General features: G+C 50.0%; 1 protein-coding gene across 1 annotated transcript in view; it reads right to left on the minus strand.

Annotated features, from left to right (window-relative positions):
- SLIT1 (slit guidance ligand 1) overlaps positions 1-20,277 on the minus strand; it is a 185,377-nt gene that overhangs the window by 116,020 nt on the left and 49,080 nt on the right. The gene's annotated exons all lie outside the window — the stretch shown is intronic.

Below are 20,277 nucleotides of genomic sequence, written 5' to 3' on the forward strand. Positions count from 1 at the left end.
CACCGTGTCCTCGGGGCATGCTGGGACATGCCTGGGGGCTGTGGCCTCTGTCACATGGGGGGGGCCGCATGTCACCCCAGGACCTCCCGGGTGTGAGCTAATGTTCACAACGGGGACAAGGGCTGGAACTCACTGAACAGGGCGTAGTCCTCCATGTTAGAGCCCAAACGGGCACCTGCCCAGGCCTGTACCTCAACCACGCCCAACGTTCTCCGAGTCAAAGGAGCTATGATGAGCGGCGTCTGTTCACCTGGGCCACGTGGACACCGGAGGAGTCTCATAGGAGGAAAAGGAACCATTTCGCTGGTGAAGCTGCCATTCCCAGAGCCAGCATTAAAAACCATCACATTTCTGTTTTATTTCTTTAAAAATAATGGTTTTCTTCTCCTAAATAATAGAAGGAATTCTTTACCACACAGCTCAGTCAGGAAACATTAGTGATTAACAGAACCATTTTGGAGAGAGGCACTGTTTTCATGGCTCACTGCCGTCCTGCTTGAAAGACTCCAACATGTTTACTATCCAGAATGAATTTCCAGAATTTCAGTCACCTTTGGTTTTCTTTGTTTGGGGGGGGGGGAAGCAAATTACAAACTAACAACAACAACAAAACACCTTTGGAAAATTTTGCTCTGACAAATTCTAGGTATAGAATGATAATAAGAGGCTGATTACTGGGTAATGGAAATGTGACTTTTCCTTCTTTCCCTGCGTTTCCTACTGGGCAAGGAGCTAGGGCTTAACTATGAAGGAAAATACAAGCTCAGTGTTTCCTGGTGGTTCACCACACGCAGAACGTGGGCCAGAATCCCAGACCCCACCCTTGGCATCATCTTATTTAATTCCTGCTCAGCAATCTGAGATGTCTTTATGATGCCCTTTTCTCAGGGGAGAAAACGGAGTCCACACAAGCTGAAGCAATTTGCCCAGTTCCGTTCGGTAGCAACAGGGCTGTTGGATTCCAGAGTCCAAACTCCTAACTTCCACGTTATGTCTGACCCCCAGCTCTGGTTATTTTGGCAGCCCAGAGGATACATACACATGCAAACGGACGCCACATGGGGCTTCTCACAGGGCCCCTGGGTCACCAGTTCCCGTGCACCCCTGCCATCAACAGATGGTGCTCACCAGTAAGGGCCGCACCCCTGCAGGGAACCCTGGGGGACCGAGCCATTTGCAGTCTGTGGTCAATGTTCAAACGACTACAGCTTTCCCGCAGGGACAACAGAGGTCTTGTGCTGTGTCCAGCTGGCTGTGAAAGATGCTATTAAAAATCATCGATAAATGAGGTCTAGCCTCTGCTTCCACAGTTTACTGTAAGTACCTATCAACAATGATTTCTTACCCTTTGTTTCCTATCAGTGGAGCTGATGACTGTAGGAAACTGGGTTGTATCTTCCAAATGCCTTTAGAAGAAGGGAAATGGGAAATGCCCGGGTGTCATGACATTTCAATACAGTGTGGGGAAATTCATGTCTGAACAATGGTGTAATTGATGCATGTACTTTTGTCCCCATGAAATATGATTTTTCACTTCTATTAGTTTTCTTTCACATTTCTTTCTTTCTTTTCCATTTCATGAGCACTGAGGAAAAAAGCCAGGCTACAAACTGACCATCAAACTCTCACAGCTAAGCCCACCACCCTCTTGAGGAATCAGCAAACACAGAATCACCAGTCAAGCTCCAGCCAAGCCCTAGACCATAGATAATTCACCCTGATATTCCTTGAGCCCAACAAATAACAGTGCACAGCAGGTTTGTAATAAGTTTGTTGGGTGAATGAATCCATCCATCCATCCATCCATCCATCCAGGAAAGCTAGACCCAGAATCCCCACTGCCATGCTGGGCAAAGTGACACTCAAAAGGAGGGTTGCCTCTCAGCCAGGCAGCAAGGCCAACCACTCGGGAGCCGAGAACCAGTTGCTGTTTTGCAAACATCGAGCAGGACTTGCATTAAGGATTCCCACCCTCAGCCGAGCACCAAGGAGGGGAGGCTCCGGACGTGATGCCCCTTTACTAATGCCCCAGACCCGCACCAGGGGCAGATGTGTCCCCACCCCCCACCCAGGGCCCTCTCTTCTTTCTTCTACATTTCCTAAGTGTTATGAAGAGCAGAGCTGGTCACACATCCAAATAAATAGATAAAAAGTTGGTTTGCTGTTTTGTTTTCTAGTAAAAGAATATTAATGTGATCGAAAACTGGTTGCTGTGTGATGGACGAAGAACTAAAACCTCCACCAGTGAGCCACCATTCAGGACTCCGGGATGGCCCTGGTGGTTTGGGGGAACCTCAGGGAGGCCCTAAAAGTCCAAATACCAACTGCTAAATGGCTTCCTCCAAAAGCCCCCAGGAAATAGCTACCTCCCCCTTGAGTTCTGACACATCCAAAAGATTCTTCTAGAAATGATGGGCAGAGTTATGGGGCTGGTGAACTAGGGCCATGATGTCTTGGGTCATCCTCCACAGCAGAGGTGGGCCAAAGACAAGGGCCTGTGGCACCCCCTGGCCAGCTGGGGACTCCTGGGGGTCTGCCTGGGGGACCCACAAGTGGGTGCCCTGGGGTGGCACCAATAGGGGGCGAAGCCTCAGCTGGGTACATCGCCCTCTACTATGCATGGAGAGGTGGCTGTTGGACCCCTCTTCTTTGCACTCCTTTCTGTCCCTCAGCCTGGGGCCTGGACTTCTGCAGGGAACACTCTTCCCTTCCTGTGCATCCTTTCGCAAGGCCCCCTTGGGCCATGAAACCCCAGCTCGCTGGTCCCCTCCCAGCCATCCCTCACTATGGCCTCCTTCCTGGGAGCGGGAACATCTCTGGCGTTGGCACTGGGGAGGGGAAAGAGTGGCCCCTGTCCCCCTGCCAAGGGGGATGTCACGCCACCAGAATTTATGTGCCAGCTCTCCTTGTACCAGCTTTTCCCAGGTTCCTCCCCACCCATTACTACCCCATTAGTTGCCCCATGTTTTCCCCTAACTGTCACCAGCCCACACTGCCTCTTTGTTAGCCCGAGTCGCTCAGGCTGGCCCCTCCCCAGCCAGGGGCTGAGCATCGGGAACTGTTTCCTCCCTTGCTCCCCGCCCCTCCCCCGCCACCCCTGCCCCAGGGCCTTGAGTAAAACAAACCCACCAAAGGGCATTCTGGCTCTGTTTGCACAGCACAAGCCCCCACCCCCCAGTTGCCTGGCGCCCTTCATCCTCCATGAACACACTCCCCTCCTTATTGGTATTCAGTCAATACCGTCCTTTTCTGACCCTTCCCTGCTTGGCCCCTGAGATCTGCTGACAGAAGGGCCTTTGTTGAAGGAGCAGAGGGTGCAAACACCAGGGCTCTGGAGATAGCACACCGGACTTCAAAGGGGGAAATGAGTCACTGCTCATCTGGCTAGGTGGAGGGGACCAGGAGTGCGGCTCCTCTGAGCACCTCCAGGACCAGACTCTTCCTGAGGGCAACCCTTCTGTGACTTCTCACAGGGCAATACCGTTTCCAAAGCAGTAAAGTTATTGTGCCAGGAATGACTACAACATGTGGGCCAGCCAGAACCCGAGGTCTGGTAAATATTCTGTTACGGAATTCGCTGGAAACCCTTTGCTGAGAAGGATGGCCTCCAGCACCGAGGCTCAGGCTAGGAGACTTCCAGGCCTCTGCCGCTGGCCAGTTTCGTGTCTGCAAGCAGATCACCTGTCCAAGCGCCCCTTGGAGCCAGCCACTCCCCTGCTCACTGGCCACCCCCGTTAAGCTGGTTCGAGGGCCCTAGATCCACAAGCCGCCGCGGCTGCGAAACCCAGGCTCAAGGCATCTTGGGCACATGGTCCTAGCAGAGGCCAATTCCGCTCCCCCTTGAACTCTTCCAGGGATGAGGCAGAAAGCAGAGTTGCCCAGCCGCCTGCAGCCAGCTCTTGACAAGCCTGCCTCGCCCAGAACAAAATCCACTTGCCCGCCTTCCACCCACTGGACCCACTTCTGCTTCTGCAACCAGTCAGCTCCCTTGTTCTCAGGACAGCCCTTCAGATAGATTAGAAAATTGCTCTGAGTTCCTCTACATTTGTTTTCTTCACACCAAATAGCCTCAGGCTGCTTGACTACATCTCCTGTGAAATGTTTTCCAGAGGCTCCCAGTGTTAACCAACCTTGTCCAGAACACATGTGGTGTTCTCCCTGCAGCTATCCATAACACAACCCAGATTCCAGTACGGATCCCGTTCTCCGCATGTGCGCAAGTCAGCACAGACTAAAACAGGTCTATCCCCTCCCCCAGAGAGGACACCTTGCCTCCATTAATTCAGCCTGTGACCACGTTCCCTCTTAGAGCCACCTTCCCACACTCAGCTCATCCTCATCTTAAAGTCACAGGCCCTTTTCCTAACAAGTGCTCCCAAACCAGGTCTCCCCCTTTCAGCGCTTTCAAAGTTGTCTTCATATTTCTCAGTATTTAATTTCACCTCATTGATTCCAGCCCCGTTCATGGAGTTCCTTTTTCAGTCTTCTGTCACTTTGGCTACAATGCTTGTCCCTTTGCTGTTTTGTGCCACCAGCACATCGCTGAACATCCCTTCTGTGTGCTCACTCAGTCCATTAATAAACATGACAAATACAGCAGTGTGCAGAGATGCTGATGACTTGTCCAAGGTGTCACAGCCAGAGGGGGACAGACCCAGATCTCGAACACAAGCATCCTGGCTCTCAATCCAATGCTCATTTCTGTCACACTCTGCCAAAAAGTCCCCAGGCCCCCTCAGACTACTCTCTTTCCGGCCCTCTAGTACCCTCACCTCCTTACTGGTCTATGCCAAGAAACCCTGATTACAGACAGGAAGGTCTGATAAGGGCTGGCTTCCTGAGAGGAAGATGGGGAAATTACCCCCTACCTAAAGGATCCTACTTTGTTAAATTATGCCTGCTTCCGGAAGCTATGGTCCTGCACTTCTCAAGGGAGCCTCTGAGTAGCCCACCCAATAGACCTGTTCAAACAGGGACAGGAAGATGAGGAGGTCCTGGGATAGAAAAATGGGTTAGAACGAGGAGGCCAACAAAGATTCTGAGGATCGCCCTGAACTTGTAAAAGATTGTATATAACAGACTGTCACTTAAAGATAGCTTCAGCCCTAGAGCCTCTCATGCAAGTCTTGCACGGTCCCTTGAAGATAATGAAGATAAACCTACAACCCTGCTCTGAGTAGAACTCTAGAGAACAACACCAAGGTCACTGGGTGAACATGCCAGGAAAACAGGTCAAGGTTAGTATGAGAATTCCTACTCATCAGAGCTACTTGCCACAAGACCCACTGTCTTGTGAGCTCCCCATCACTGAGGTGGTTAAGTGGAGGCTGGAGCAAATGACTTTTGTCCCGTTTGAATCCAGAGATCTAAGTTTCTGTAGCCTCTTTTCTGTTGTGACAGGTCTCTTGTGCTTCCAAGTAAAAAGCCATCACTGGACCCCAAGTGATTTTGAAAAAGAACAAAGTTGAAGGGGGGCGCCTGGGTGGCTCAGTGGGTTAAGCCTCTGCCTTCCGCTCAGGTCATGGTCCCAGGGTCCTGGGATCGAGCCCCACATCTGGCTCTCTGGTGGGCGGGGAGCCTGCTTCCCCCTCTCTCTCTGCCTGCCTCTCCGCCTACTTGTGATCTCTGTATGTTAAATTAAAAAAAAAAAAAAAAAAAGAACAAAGTTGAAGGACTCTTACTTTCTGATTTCAAAGCATATTATAAAGCCATAGTGATCAAACGGTGTGGTATTAGCATAAAGACAGACAAATAGACCAAAGGAATAGAATGGAGAGCCCAGAAATACACCCTCACCTGGATAGTCAAATGATCTTCAACAAGGGTGCCAAGACCATCCAATGGTGAAAGGACAGTCTCTTCATCAAATCGTACTCAGAAAACTAGATAGCCACACGCAAAAGAAAAGAAGTCAGGCCCTTATCTTTCACCATATATAAAAATTAACTCAAAAAGGATCAAAGACTGGGGTAGCTGGGTGGCTCAGTTGGTTAAGGATCTGCCTTCTGCTCAGATCATGGTCCTGGGGTCCTGGGATCAAGTCCTGCATCAGGCTCTCTGCTCAGCGGGGAGTGTGCTTCTCCCCTTTCTCTACCCTTACCCTGCTTGTGCTCTCTCTCCCTCACTCTCTCTCAAATAAATATTTTTTTTTAAATGGATTGAAAAAAAAATTTTTTTTAAATTAAAAAAAATTAAAAATGGATTGAAGACTTAAATGTAAGACCTAAAACTCCTAGGGGGGGGGGGAAACAGGAGAAATGCTTCACAAAATTGTACATGGCAATGATTTCTTCAACACGACACCAAAAGCAAAGACAAGAAAAGCAAAAACAGAAATGTGGGACTACATCAAAAATTTCTGTGCCTGTAAGGACACAATCAACTGAATGAAAAGAAAACATATGGAATGGGAAAAACATTTGCAATCCATACATCTGACAAAAGCCTAAATACCCAGAACATACAAAGACATTTCTCCAACAATGACATACATGTGGCCAGCAAGCATACGGAAAGATACTCGACATCATTAATCATCAGAGGAATGCAAACCAAACCCACAATGATCTATTGTCTCACACCCACTAGAATGGCAACTATCAAAAAACCCCCAAAAAACAAAAAAACAAAAACCAGAAAATAACAAGTGTTGGCAAACTGGTGAAATCTCTATGGAAAATAGCATCTGCCCCTCAAAAAATTGACAATAGAACTACCAGAGGATCCAGCAATCCCACTCCTGGGATTTACTCGAAAGAATGGAAAGCAGGGTCTCGAGATATCTGCGCACCCGTGTTCACCGCGGCTCTATTCACAATGGCTAAGGCTGGAAACAACTAAAATGTCCATCAACACACGAGCGGATACACGAGACAGAACACCTTTCAGACCAAAATATCAGAAATCCTGTCGCACACGGGAGCATGGGTAAGCCCTGAGGACATGATGCTGAGTGAAATGAGCCAGTCACAGAAAGATGGACATTGCATGAGTCCGCGCCCGTGAGACCCCCAGAGTGGTCACATCCATAGACAGAAAGCAGAATGGTGCTTGCGGGGGGCTGGGGGAGGGACATGGAGGACTTGGCTAATGGGTACAGACCCGCAGGATGCAAAAGTTCCAGAGCTCCCGTCATAACAGTATAAACACACTTACCACTGCGGAGCTGTACACGTAAACATGGTAAAGATGCCAAAATTTATATGATATGATTTTAGTCACAGTTTTTTGGTTTTTTTTGTTTGTTTGTTTTAAACCACATTTGACAAGAGACAGGACAGACTAGAACTGGGAAGGGCAGATGAGAGCCTGAATTTAATGAAGCAGAACTGAGCGTCAGATACGTCAGTGAAAGCTGAGGAACCTTCTGGAATATCTGGTCCTTCGTTCACATGTGACAACCTCTATGGCCCCTGTGGACTTCTGGGGCCAAGATGGCCTCAAGTCCCAAAGTAACAAAGCCACGTGTGTGCTCTTGGGCGAACAGCTGATGCTAAGAGGCTCAATGTTAGGGAAGTTAAGAGCAGATGAAGCAGAGATCACCACCGGTCAAGAATTCACAAAAACGGTAATGAACAGTATCCAGCATTTCCCTCCTCAATCCTGTGCTATCACAGATCACAGATTTAAACGTCATGAGTTATATCACTCGTGTTGATAGTCACGCCAAGTTCATCTACTAAAGTGCTCTCCATTAGCTGAGCTCCTGGGGAAGGCACTCAGAGAAAGAGGCTGTAGAAATAATTCTTCCATTGGTATGAAGTCACTCTCATTTTCAGCCTATAAAACCAAGAAAAGAAGAGGCTGCGTGAGTAAAACTCTCGGGCAACAGGCTAAGCTGCCTGCCAGACCCAGAGGGAGTTTCGACAAGATGCAGAGGCCAAGCTCTGGCCACATGGAGAGCACAGGTGCTGGAACGGAAACAGGCCCTGCTCTGAGCCAAGGAGACAAGCAAGAAGGCAATCAGGACCTTCGCACCGGGCCTAGCCAGGATCCTCCCACTGAGGCCATGAGGAAAGGGGATCGAGAGAAGCCCACCAGCCTGAGGCAACCCAAGAAGACTTCTAGAACAGCAGATCATTCTCTACATCCAAGTAAGACGGCTGGAGGGGTCATGCGCGCTCACCCCCTCCATTGCTTGCAGGATGACGGTTTGGGTGATGATGGCATTCACAGCACTTGAACTGGGTGGTCTGTACAAAACACCCCTAATTCTCACAATATCCCCCTCCCCATTTTACAGATGATGCAATAGAGGCAGAGAGGTTAAGTAACTCACCCAGAGTCCCACAGCTAATCAGTACCAAATGATCATCGGAGGGAAAGAGAGGGCTCAATGTTGATGAACCTAACCATGACCTGGAAGGGCCAGGAAGACTGCCCAGAGGTGCACTTCTCTGGAGAGCTTCTGGAACTACGATGGTATGTGCCCATCATTCCATAATCCCAGGCAGGGAGGAGCTACGCCACGCTTCTGGTCACTGAGAGATACTGTCCTCCAAAGGGAAGCCGCAGTGCAGTATTCAGAATAATGTCACCCGAAGATGTCCTTGTCCTTACCCCCCAAGGCCTCTGAATGTGACCTTACATGGCAAAAGGGGTTTTGCAGACATGGCATTGTTACAAATCTTGAGACAGGGAGGTTATCCTGGCTTATCCAGGTGGACCCCATGTAATCACAAGGACCTTACAAGGAAAAGAAGGTTCAAGAGAGATAGGGAGACATGGCAGCTGTAGTGGTTGGAGAGAATGATGCAGCCACTGGCCAAGGAATGTGCCTGACCTCTAGAAGCTGGAAAAGAAAAGGAAGAGATTCACCCCGAGCCTCCGGAAGAAACACAACTCTGCCCACACCTTGACTTTAGCCTCACATCGAGAGCTGTTTCAGATTCCTGACCTCCAGAGCTGTGTGATAACACATCTGTGTTGTTCAAAGCCACTGAGTTTGTGACAGTTTGTCCCAGCAGCATAGGAAACAAATCCAGACAGGAGGGCAGAGCTGCCTGTGGCTGTGCCTGTGTCCCCTCACACGTCCCTGCTGGGGGAGGACAAATCCCCCAAGCAAGTCAACGTCCTTAAAGGCAAAAGTGGTTGCAGCTTCATTAAACCCACGAGGCAGTATGGGGAGAGGGGACCTGTGCTCTTTATCAGCTCAGGGAGCCAGCAACCTTTAGCCAATCTCCAGTTGCCTCCTTAAGGGTAGAAAAAATATGCCATATACCGACTCCAAGAGGTTTGCTAAGAAGTTTTTTTGCAAAGTGTTAAGTGGTCTGAGAATATACAGTGTCCATTTCATGATGCCCACTTTTCATAAAAGACCAGCGTTTCCTTTCAGGTTAGTGCACACTTTTACTGGCTCTCATCAGGACCAATTCTGACCCTCCTCCCTCCCCGGCCAGAGTCCACTCTCTCACCCAGGGTCTACACCGGGGTCTGCTCATGCCGGCTCACTTCTCAGTGCCCACAACTGGCCAGGTAGAGGCCTGCATCTCTTCAGCAAAGGTCTGGACCCCACAGAATTATGGGGAACAGAGCCAGAGATTTGGGAAAGACTTGGGATAGGTTTATCAGCTCCCTGCCTCTCCTTTACCCACCCTGTACCACTCACCCCGCTCCCCACCAAGAGCAGGAGACCCAGAGCTGTCCTGGGACAAAGACTGAGACTCTGCTGAGAAGCTCTGTATCAACACTGGGGCCAAAGCCACACTGACCACGGAGAAGAATAACCAGGGGCTCCTTGCCCTTTAGCATGGGGTGGCGGGGGGCGTGGGGCGTAGGAATAGGTTCAAACATACAAGCCAATGGTTCCCAGCCATTTGCCAAAAGAATGCCTTTTGCTACTTCCACTTCACACCCCCCAAACATCTGAAATGTCTGGGCCATTAAAATATCTTTAAAAAATAATAGTAATAAAATATCTTTATTAATAATATATCTTTCCATATATTTTTTTAAGATTTTATTTATTATTTGACAGATCACAAGCAGGCAGAGAGGCAGGCAGAGGAGAGAGGAGGAAGCAGGCTCCCCGCTGAGCAGAGAGCCCGATGTGGGGCTCGATCCCAGGACCCTGAGATCATGACCTGAGCCAAAGGCAGAGGGTTTAACCCACTGAGCCGCCCAGGAGCACCTACCTTTCCATATTTTTATTATTACTCAAGAGCCAATTAATCAACTGCCAGTTGGATCTTCTTTTTAGCAAAAGATGGCCAGTGTTACTCCAAACTGATATATGATTCCAGCCAAAAATCAAAGAAAATATAATTGAGTTAGCTCATTTGGCCTGACTACACACACAGCAAAGAGCTTGAGGAACCCCAGGGTTTCTTCTCTGAGCTTCTCAAGCCCTGTGGGCAGCTGGCCAGAATCCCAAGTAGTAAATAGAACCACCGAAGCCACAGAGTTCCGTGGAGGGGAGGGTCTCGGCAGCTCATGCAAGGGTCTGGCCCAACCTAACAAAAAATGGAGTCAGTCAAACCCTGCCAGGCATCACCTGGGGACAGTTTCTTGCTGACTCGCGTCCATCTCCACCTCCTCCTTGGTTCCTTCCTCCCTCAAGTTCTCATGGCCTCCCAGAAACAGGGGCTCCCTATAACTACCCTCCACAGCCCATTTCAAGCAGAGGGATACCCCCTGCCTGCTTCTCCAGAGACTCCATCCAGCCCACCCTCAGTAGAATTCACTTCTCCTACAAAACGTCACTAAGCCCTTGAACAACTGGCTTCATATTTCTGGGCCACAGGTCAAGGTCAACCACTAGTGAAGTAGAACAGAGATCGGCCGGCAAGGACTGAGTCTATCAAATCCATGAAGCTGACACACAACACACAAGTGTGAAACCACGAGCCCCGGGATCAGAGAAGGGAGGATGGAAGTCCTGGACCCCCTACAAAGAGCAGAAGCCATTCATTCTCCTCCCATAGCGTTTGGGACAATGTCTGCCACCAGAAAGACACGGCTTGCCAGCCCTGCTAAAGCCACATGTGCTGGGGTAATGAGGACAGGCAGGCCTTCATCCCCGAGAACACCAGGCTGGGTGAGTAAGCCAGCCCCAGAGGGCAAATGTCGTCTGCTACCACATGCATGTCGAACTCAGGAGACGCACATGCATGGAGACAGAAAGTAAAAGAGAGGTGATGAGGGCTGGCGGAGGGCCAGGAAAGGGGAGTTACTGTTCCGCGGGATGGGGATGATGAGGAAGCGTGGGGCACAGACAGCACCGACTCCCAACACAGGAGTATATCGTTAATGCCACTGAACCGCACATTTAGACACGGTTAAAATGGCAAGTATTAGTTTATGTTTATTTTACCACACACACACACAAGTTATAAAGGAACAAAATAGAAAGCTCTGAAGAGCCAAGAGTCAGTTCTGCCTGGGGAGGGGGGACGTGAGGAGCTGTGACCGGGAGGTGGCATTTCAGGCAAGCCAAGGAAGGGATGGAGGCCCATCTGTCCCTTACGTCTCAGGTACAGAGACTGGGAGCGGGGGGCCTTCATTGAGAGAGTGGGGTGTTGAGGAAAATCATATTTATCCTCTGCTCAGTTGCTCTGCTCATAAGAACCCTCTGTGGCCCCCTCTATCACCCTTTCCAGACTCTTCACTCTAAAAAACAGAGACCGTCTACACTGCCTTCTGCTGAGATCCACACAACACTCTAGATTGTGGTGTCCCTGCTCTTAGGCCAACTCCATCCTCTCCACCCACCCGTGTCTCCCACAGCCTTCGACTCTGGAGTCAAAACTTTTTTTTTTTAAGATTTTATTTATTTGAGAGACAGAGACAGCATGAGCAGGGGGAGAGGCAGAGAGAGAAGCAGGCTCCTCGCTGAGCAGGAAGCCCCACAGGAGACTGGATCCTAGCCAGGACCCTGAGATCATGACCTGAGCTGAAGTCAGACACTTAACCGACTGAGCCACCCAGGCGTCCAACTCAGAACTTCTTGCCTCCCCAGAAGACTCCTGAGCAATCTCTTTCTGCTTCCTATTTCTCTGTTTCCTATCACAAAAGTCAGGATAGCGTCGAGAGTTAGAGCGTGCCCCACATTCAAAGCCTGGATCCGCCGACAATAGCTACATAATCCATTTCTTCACCTCTCCGTGCCTCAGTTCTCCCCACTGTAAAACAGGATAATAGTTGCATAGGACTTTGACAATTAAAATGAGAAAATCCACAAAAACTGTTCGGTGTACAAAAGCTTAACAAATGACAATTACTGTTACTGTAACGGTTATATATTGCTTTGGTATTAAACTAATTTTAAAAAATATTTGAATGAGGGGCGCCTGGATGGCTCAGTGAGTTAAAGCCTCTGCCTTTGGCTCAGGTCATGATCCCAGGGTCCTGGGATCGAGCCCCGTGTCGGGTTCTCTGCTCAGCGGGGAGCCTACTTCCTCCTCTCTCTGCCTGCCTCCTGCCTACTTGTGATCTCTCTCTGTCAAATAAATAAATAAAATCTTTTAAAAAAAATATTTGAATGATAGCTCAAGTATTTTTAAATATCTTATTTAATTTAAAAAAAAACATATCTTTATTGGCATGGCAAAATTATTTATATAATTTCTGAAATGGCTTAAAAACAGTCCTCACTCTCCTAAAAGTTATTCACAATAGCCCCGTCCTGTGTGCACTCTTCTCTGTTCAGAATCTTCTTGATGCTTATGGATTCAGTTCATTCCATGATGATTTTTGTAAATGCTGTAAGAGAGGACCTTTCATTCCTTTGAGCCCGTGAAAAATGTCCCCAGCAGAGCACTCTGTCTTCGCCGGGCATTCTCCTGGGGGCTGACCCATCGGCACCTCTTCCCTCCAGCCCTCCTCCAGGCCCCGGCTGCGTGTGTTTGTGAAGGCCTATGTGGTTCTGAAGCTGCGGGGTCAGAGCCAGGGGCCAGCGCTGCGCTTAGGACATTAAACCATGCTGGGCGCATCAGCCCTCTCTGGCACTCAGGACGTCAGTCTCGGGCTGGCTGCCCTCTTCGGCAGAGGTTCCCGGCCAGCCCAGTGGGACACTTGCCTTTTTCACTTGAGTCTTGACAGCAGGCACGGATTTAATGATTGGAAAGCACTTTGAGAATTCAGAGTGCTCCATAATTGCTAACTCATAATCCCCAAATTGTTCTTGGTGTGGCTGCAGGAGGCAAAGCGTCTGCCCTCAGGAGGGCCTTTGTTAGCGTGCCCCCGCCCCCAGCAGAACACAGCCGGGCAGGGGCAAAAGGGGGCTCTGACCATAGAGGAGTGTCTACCTAAGGCTCTTCAAAGTGTGCTGAGAGCAAGGCTGTCTAAGTGTGAACCAGATAAAGAGGGCCTTGATAAGAATGCAGATTCTTGGGCCCTTCCAAAGCAACTAACTCAGGGTCTCTGAAGATAACCTGTATTTTAATAAACTCCCCTAGACAACTCTCATTCACACTAATTAGAGCACTAACAGGGAGAGGTAGGTGCATGGGTGTGGGGTCAGAAGGACCTGGGTTTGAGCTGGCCTTGACCCTCACTGTCAGAGCTCCACAGGCTCTTAAGATCTCATTTGGGCAATGACACGCGCCCCTCCTCCCACCCCCATCCCCATATATGTGCTTCATAAGGCACACAGCAGGTTAGAGGAGCTGAACAGTCCCTCTACAAAGAGCCCTATTTGACCCAGAACTTCCCAAACTGTCTAACCAAGGAAGTTCCTTTCCATCGTTAATGCCAGAATCATCTCACAGACTTCCTATCTCATGAGACAAAGCCCGTGAAGGTCCTTCCTGGGGACCGTGAAGCCTAGGGAGTAAGGGACAGCACCTTACGGAAGGGGTTCTGGCAGGAAGGAGGCCCCAGCCAGTGAGGGGCGGCCCCTGGAGCCCTCCTTATCCCGCAACTAGGGTCCTGGGCAGCATGGCTTGTTCCGTTTTCCACAGACCTGCCACCTGGAGTGGACGTGTCACAACAGCGAGGTCACCTTCCTGCTTTGGGTGATTTCCCTCAGAGGCAAGACAGATCCATTTTTAACAGCTCTTCATTTCAGCAGAGAATGCCCTCCTGCCTCTGATGGGGGCTGGGGACCAGGACTGGAAGGGAGTCTTTGTTCTTCTGACCAGTGCTGACAGTTTAATTAAACCCAGCTCTAGACAGGGTCGGCGGGGTCAGGCATTCTTCAACAGGACTCCTGCAGGAAATCACCTCCTCGCCTCTCCAGACACCAGGGCCCTGTTAATGAGCTATCCTGCTCCTCCTTACAGCAGGGATATAAATAAGGGGAAAGAAGTGCCCTGGGCTGCCCTTAATCACCCACCCCCACCCCTTCCAGGTCCAGCAGAGACACAAAAGGTTGATCTTGTCCAGACGCATATCGGTTTCAAGGCTAAAAAGAAACCTAGAGGAACTGGGTTGCCGGAAGTGGCTTCTGGACAAGGAAGGGAAGGCAACCAGCGAGAGGAGGGAGTGCAAGGCACAGCACAGACCCTGCCCCAGATCCAAAGGACAGAGGCACAGAGTCTGACCCTCACTGTTCTCCACCCCAAATGCGTGTGGAGACTGGGTGAGGAGCCATGAGGTTCAAACCCTGTACGCATCCACAAAACATCTCCACAATCTCCTCTGATCGACTATCAGGGAATGAAGCACGCCCCAAACCCAGGCCACCTGCCTCCAGAGTGGAGCCACCCTTGCAGGGGACAGCGATCCAGCCAGGGGAGAGTCCACCCCACCCACTGCATCCTGCTGCTGGTCAGACACAAGCCGATTGTTCTCAGAAAGCGCTGATGATAACCCTCCCCTCCCAGAGAGACAGCGCCTGCCCTCTACCCCCCTACACAGCCCCCTCTGAGTGTTCTCAGCACCTAGAACAGCGCCTGGCCCACAGGAGGCCCTGAGTAACCATTAAATGAATGGGTGGGCGGGGGGGGGGGGGGGGGGGCGCGTGGAGGATGAGTAGGATTATAGGTAGACCGATTGGTACATGGGTCGGTAGAAGTTGAATGGGTGGGGAGCTGGCTGGGGATGGTGACGGTTGTGGGTAAGTGAGTGGGAGAATGGATGGGAAAGCAGATGGAGTAGGGGGGTGGGAGTATGTTCGATGGAAGGATGGGTGGGAGGAGATGGGAAGATGGAGGGATGGTACAGGGTATAGAGATAGATGAGCAGATGGATGGGATGGGTGAATTGGGAGATAGGTAAGTAGGAGTGCAGATGAGCAGCGGGTGGGTATGTGACAGATTGATGGGGTTGGAGGATAGGTAGGTGGGTGGGTAGGTGAGTAGGTAGACGAGAACAGGAAGTGGATGGGTGGTAAGGAGATGGTGGATAGAAAAGGGGGGTGGATGACCAGTAGGGAAGGATGAGCTTTAGCATCAGAGAGACCAGGGTTTGAATTTGACTCAGCACCTTGGGCATGTCCCAAACCCTCTGAGCTCACATGTCTTCATCTGTAAAATGAGGGAAATGCTGACCACAGAGATGTTCTGATGACAAAATCAGATCATGTTTGAAGACTGTCCACCCCCCTGCCATGAGCCTGGAACAGAATGACCTTCCATTTGTCCTAACAGTTACTGTAACAACTGTGGTTCCTGAGACCTTTCATGATGGTCCTGGGAGACCCAGGCATCGAGATGTCACAGAATAGGCATACTTCTGCAGGGGCTCCAACTTCCTCTACCCGCAGACAAGGGGTGGGTGGGCGCTCTCTTCTAAAGAGGTCATGGAGTGAGGGTGCTGAGCGGGAACTCAGGGCCTCCCCAAGAAAGCAAAGAGCACACAAGTGACTCCAGGGCCCTAAGAAACATTTCAGGGCAACATCACCTACCAGCTCCATGCTTGCCCAGGAAAGTACCCGAGAGTACAAAAGGCACATTCTCTTTGGCAGTTCCTGGGCCTGAGTGACGCCAGTCCCAGGTCACCCCCCCACCAGCCCCGTGGCTGCAGGAAAGCACACCAGCCCCCCTCCACAGCCCCTAGGGGTGTCTCTGCAGGTGTGCCTCATGAAACACAGCCTCTTATAGAGAAAAAAAAAAAAAAAACAAACATTTAAACCTGTTGGGAGAGATCCCTGTCATGGGACAAGATGGTTCTACATGAAAACAGACAGATGGACAAACGCTCAAGTGCAAGGTCAACTTGAAGACAATGATGCCGCCGCCAAACCAGTCCTCATGTGGATTCATCGCACATTCCCTGAGCATCTATCACTGGCCACAAAGTTTACACCTGCCACAAGAGTAGGTTACATCTTTCTCCAATCCCCACAACAGCCTGCGAGGTAGCCGGAATTCTCTATCTCACAAAAGAACAAAGCAGGTTTCCCCAGGGTCGGAGGAAGCCCTCCAACATCACATGGCCAGCGCTCAAAATAACTCCAACCACAGAGGCTTTCCAGCACTTGTAAAAGCTGGGAGGTCTCCTACCATAAAAGTCACACATGCTTCTTCTTCTTCTTTTTTTTTTTTTTTAAGATTTTATTTATTTATTTGACAGACAGAGATCACAAGTAGGCAGAGAGGCAGGCAGAGAGAGGAAGGGAAGCAGGCTCCCTGCTGAGCAGAGAGCCCAATGTGGGGCTCGATCCCAGGACTCTGGGATCATGACCTGAGCTGAAGGCAGAGGCTTTAACCCACTGAGCCACCCAAAAGTCACACATGCTTCTTACAGAACATCTGGGAAAACCAGAAAAGAAAAAAGTCACCCAGAGACAACCCTTGTTGGCATTTTAGGGTCTTTTTCCGTGCCTTCTTTACAGTGATTTATTTAGTGATTTTATCATCAGTACAGTTTTGCATCCTGGCTTTTGGTAACGCAAACATTTGTCTGTGATACTCTACATCCTCCATAAAGACCACATTTGACGGTGATATAAATATTTCTTCAAGCAGCTATATCATAATTTACTGAACTGTTCCCCCAACATTGGACATACATTTCAATATTCAGTATTCTATATTTCTTTTTTTTTTTTTTAAAGATTTTATTTATTTGTCAGAGAGAGAGGAGAGCGAGCGAGCACAGGCAGACAGAATGGCAGGCAGAGGCAGAGGGAGAAGCAGGCTCCCCGCCAAGCAAGGAGCCCGATGTGGGACTCGATCCCAGGACGCTGGGATCATGACCTGAGCCGAAGGCAGCTGCTTAACCAACTGAGCCACCCAGGCGTCCCAGTATTCTATATTTCAATAAAGGAATATTCTACACTTCAGGGGCACCTGGCTCAGTCGGTTACATGTCTGCCTTCAGCTCAGGTCTTGAACTCAGGGTGCTGGGATCGAGCCCCACATCAGCCTCCCTAAGCAGAGAGCCTGCTTTCTCCCTCTCCCTATCCTCCCTGCTCTTACTATCTCTCTGTCTAATAAATAAGTAAAATCTTAAAAAAAAAAAAATATCCTACATTTCAAAATTCTAAATAATGCTGCAATGAACGTGTTCGTGCTCATGTTTTATTATTTCCTAGATCCCTAAATGTGAGATTTCAGGATCTTCAAAGGCCTGGTATCTAATTCCAGCCCCATCACCAAATGGCTCTGTGGTCCAAGGCAAGTCACGTCTCTGGGCCTCAGGTCCCACATATGGAAAGCAATGGACAGACCAACCCAACAAAGCGGAAATATTCCTGAAGAATAGCCAGTAGCAGGATTTTAGCACCTGACAGCCACACACACAAAGTCAACCCAAATATGGACTGTGCCATCTGACCCACTCTGTGAGCACACGTCACCTATGCTTTGGTCTCTCTCAAACGTGTTTCATGCTGATTTAGCATAATGGCCTCTGCTAAAAGTCCATGATTTGCTCCAGGTGGGAAGGATTAGCAACGGATCCCTCAAAGCAGCGGGGAGGTCAACAGAACTACCAGGCCCTGCCTCCTAAGGGAATGTGGCCCCCCTCCAGTTCCTAGAGGAGTGGGCTCCCCGGTAAGACAGCACCAGGCGATCCCACGAACCCCCAACCCAGCTCCTTGACCCAGGAATGACCTGATGACCAAAGGTGAGCCAATCAGATTCTTTCCCCAGAAATCTGGAGTTGGGACCTGAGACACGGGGATTAACTCCAAGGTCACAGGAAGTAGGAGGGGAGTCAGCACTGGGGCTAAGCAAAGTCATGGCGGAGCTGAGATGCTGCCCATAAGCCCAGGACACTGGTCTGCAGGGAGAAGCAGGAAAATAATGAGATATTCAGAAAGAACTGGAAACACCCTTCACCTCTCCGTCTGATCCCAGCAATACTTCACTTCCTGTCCTGGGAACGTGTAAGTCTGCTGGTTGTGCCCTCGCAATTCCCCACCACCCTTCCCGTCACCAGCCTGCGGGGGTTTCTGTTTTCAGAGCCCAGAGTGTCCAAGCATTCCTCGGCCAGACCAAGCGGACTGCGACAGTTATCAGAGACGTTTGCAATACCAGATGCTCAAGTCAATAGACTGAGGGTACAGTTGTGACAAAGAATATCAGCAAATAAATCTTTGAGCACCTGGAGCTCCTGCATCCTTCCTCAGCACGACAACAAAGGTAAAAAACCCAAGAACAGGGCGCCTGGGTGGCTCAGTGGGTTAAGCCTCTGCCTTCAGCTCAGGTCATGGTCCCAGAGTCCTGGGATCAAGCGGGCTCTCAGCTCAGCAGGGAGCCTGCTTCCTCCTCTCTCTCTGCCTGCCTCTCTGCCTACTTGTGATTCTCTCTCTCTCTCTCTCTCTGTCAAGTAAATAAATAAATAAAATCTTAAAAAAAAAAAAAAAAAAAAAACCAGGAACAAACAACCAGATCAATAAAAGGGTCTGTTTAACCATTTCCCCCAGGATGTGCACTTTGAGATGGCCTGACTTGGACCGGTGTCCAGTGGCACTAAAACAGGTTGGGCCCAGCCCTAAACTCAAGTCCCAGCCTGACCTGAGCAGGGACACTGCACAGGAGTCCTCCCCAAAGTGCTGCGGACTGCCACACTTGTCCCTTCAGCCGAGCTCCAGAAATATTAACAGGAGATCTGAAGAAAATAGTTTCCCTCCACCAGGTCTGGCTATGCTCCTGGATAAAAAACATCTCCTGCCAAGAGTTAGGGACCCATTGCCTAAAAAGAAAAAGCAATAGGACTGGGGAAATGTTCTGGCTCTAGAGCCTGGAAATACTCCCCAAAGAACCACCAAGCCTTCTATCAGACGTGCCCTTCTCCTGGAAGTCCCTCTGTTGGCTGCTGACTGGCCCCCTCCCCAGGAGAGCCAGCCCCAGGTCACAGGGGTGAGAACATCTGGTGTTTCTGGAGGCCACTGCCTCCCCTGGTTCCCAGGGCCATAGGGTGCCAAGAGCAGGAGTCAGGCAGACTCCTGTCCTCTTCAGTGGCTTTTCCACTCCTTGAATGGAGTTCCTAGTGTCAGCCTTTACACATAAAATCCAGTCATTTAAATCTGTTAAAGCAGGGGCGCCTGGGTGGCTCAGCGGGTTAAGCCGCTGCCTTCGGCTCAGGTCATGATCTCAAGGTCCTGGGATCGAGCCCCGCATGGGGCTCTCTGCTCAGCGGAGAACCTGCTTCCTCCTCTCTCTCTGCCTGCCTCTCTGCCTGCTTGTGATCTCTCTCTCTGTCAAATAAATAAATAAATAATCTTAAAAAAAAAAAATCTGTTAAAGCATAGAAGTACTTTTCTCCAGTAAAATACGAAACCATGAAGAGCACTGAGCGGGGAGTCCTAAAGGGACTTGAATTCTGACCCTGAGAAGGTCACTTCACCTCTCCAACTTCAAGACAAAACTTGAAGGCGGGTCCAAGGACACAGGGGCTGCCTGGGGACCACTAGGCTCATCGAGAGCTCTGGAAATCGTGACACATATGCAAAGTACTGGCTGTGCTGAATCCAGATTCCAGGAACCCACAATCATGCCATCAGCACTCAGGCAGTACTGGGGTGCCGTCTCCCTCCCAGCCCCACAGCCTCAGGCTTGTCAAAGTCACTTGCTACCTCTTCCTCTACCTACGTGCCGCCCTACAAGCTTTTCCAGGCAAGACCAGCAGGCTCACTACCATGCACACAGTGCTCGGCTAGCCACGCTGAAGGTCCCAACCAGTGGTCTTTCAGGTTGTAAATGGCAACAACTAAAAGGACTCAAAAACCTCCCAAGTCAAAATTCAAAATCCAGACAGCCCTTCAAAAATCTAACAAGCGGGCGCCTGGGTGGCTCAGTGGGTTAAGCCGCTGCCTTCGGCTCAGGTCATGATCTCAGGGTTGTGGGACTGGGCTCTGAGCTCAGTGTGGAACCTTCTTGGGATTCTCTCTCCCTCTCCCTATGCCCCTTCCCCCCTTCCCCCATGCACTCACTCTCTCTGTCATAAATA

This window comes from Lutra lutra, chromosome 14 (assembly GCF_902655055.1).
Source record: "Lutra lutra chromosome 14, mLutLut1.2, whole genome shotgun sequence".
NCBI classification, from domain to species: domain Eukaryota; kingdom Metazoa; phylum Chordata; class Mammalia; order Carnivora; family Mustelidae; genus Lutra; species Lutra lutra.